Source organism: Propithecus coquereli, unplaced genomic scaffold (assembly GCF_000956105.1).
Source record: "Propithecus coquereli isolate 6110/MARCELLA unplaced genomic scaffold, Pcoq_1.0 Scaffold669, whole genome shotgun sequence".
NCBI classification, from domain to species: domain Eukaryota; kingdom Metazoa; phylum Chordata; class Mammalia; order Primates; family Indriidae; genus Propithecus; species Propithecus coquereli.
This window is the reverse complement of record NW_012152718.1, coordinates 244,460-246,558: the sequence shown is the minus strand read 5'-3', so window position 1 is coordinate 246,558 and position 2,099 is coordinate 244,460.

Genomic DNA, 2,099 nt, shown 5'->3' with positions numbered 1-2,099 from the left:
TACCACTTTCAGTGATTGATTGAAATGTCCAAACAACTGCATTAACTCATTTTTTTCTTTTATACTTCCTATAACAACTAAATTGACCAGTTTTGAAATGTGTAGTTAATTTTCTGGAAGTTAGTATCACTTAGTTCCTACCTTTATTTCCAGAAAAATGAAAATTACCAAGGAGAGAAATTAACTTAACAGTTTAGATTTGGGCTTATTATATTTCTTAAAAGTTCATTTCTTTAAACAATTTTCCCTTTCCAGTAGCTGTCTGGCTTGAGGTCCTTAAAGGAAGCAGCTGAAGAGGTGAGGGGCCCGGAGCCTGATGGTGAGGGCAGGGTTTTGGTAGAAAACATTCCTGGCCACAGCATTCTACAGTGTAGAAAACAAGACTTCAGTCTCTCTCTGTTTCTCTTGGTCTCTGTCTCTGTCTCTCTTCCTCTCTCTCTTCTTTAAATAATAATTGCTGCATTTGCAATACTTGTGAATGTGAGCATAAGTGGCTTTCTCCTATAGCAGCTTTTATGAAAAATGTGAAGATGTTATTCCTTGTAAGCATTTAAAACTGAAGTTGAAAGACTAGACAGTGTTGGCAATTGTACATCACACAATTGCTTATCTCGTTTTCAGTAATGTACTGTTCAGTGCTGTATCCATTCCCTTAGGAAGCTCTGTGGAATTGCCCTTTCTTCCACTTAGAAAGAGCTTTAATTTCCTTCCTGTATCTACTCGGAATGGTAATTGGACATTGCGATTCTTGTTTCCTGATTTATGATGATGATTAGGGCAACAGAAGAATAATACAAATTTGGCCACTCTAACATAAAATAAAATGAAACGTACTCCTGAATAATTACAAGGCTACGTAATGACAGTTCTTTCCTCCCCCATCCCCCCAACCGCCTTCCTAGGAGGGAACCAAAGAGGAAATACATTTGTATTAACAAATAAACGAATTGACGATTTTGAGACTGGCCAAGAAAATGTTACTATTCATGGTTCCTGCAGGAAGAATATGAATTCTAAGTATCCATAAATATTACTACTGTTTTATCACTGGGGTTCTACTTATAAACGTTTTGCTCTCACTGTCCCTTGCCTGCCAGACTGCCTTAAAAGAAGTGAAATAGAAAGATGACTTATGGGGAGGTGATGCTTGGTGAGGGGCTCCCCCCTGCTCTCCCAGGAGAGATGTTTGCTTCATTTCTGGGCTGATTCAAGGTGAGGGAGACAGACAGCTGTGGGTCACAGGGCGGATTCATCAGGAGCCATTGCCCCATCCTTTACCCCTCTTTGCTAAGGGCTGTGCCCGGGCATATCCCCCACCCTGTGTCTCTATACAGGAGATTTCTCAAAGTTCTTTTCTAGTGTAGCTTTGTGATTACATAATACTCACTTAGGCTTTTGAAAATGGAAACAATCCTTAAAATATTCTTTTTATGGTCTGCGTGCCATTCCAATAATGGGTGCAATTGATTTTACAATCCCCACTTGGGTTTCTGTATGTTCATATAATATTTGCCCCAGAATTTAAGAAGAAACCCTCTTTTCATGTTGCACTTAATTAGGTTGGGATCCTTTATGTAGGAACAAATTTTACTAGGCTTTATTTCTCTTTCCTTTAATGAAAATTCCTCAAATGAAGTTCAGTATAGAGAAAGAGCAAAAGAGAAAGGTAATGTTTGTAGAGAGTGTATAGTGGTGTAGGTAGACCTTTGTGCTCTTTGTGTTTGGTTATAAAGGATCTCATTTAATACTACAAAATATAGGTATTCAGGAAACCAAAGCTCAGACAGATTGGGTAACGTGTTTCAGGTAACACAATTAGCATTCAATAGAGGCGGGATTCTAAGTTTAATGTTTTTGGCTTTGAAGCTATATCAGATTGGACAGACTTTACAGTGAAATTTGTGCCACAGTGGACGTTATAGAATGTGCCAGTGTAATGATTCTTGATTTTTACAATAGTTGTTCAAGCTGGCAAGAGCTGATTTTACATATCCTGCAAAATGATAGTGTCATGACAAATCAATGTGTATAGTTAGGAAAAGGAAAATGTTGGAAATCTATTTATGCTTTAATAATTAAAAAGGTACTGGTCTCTTGCT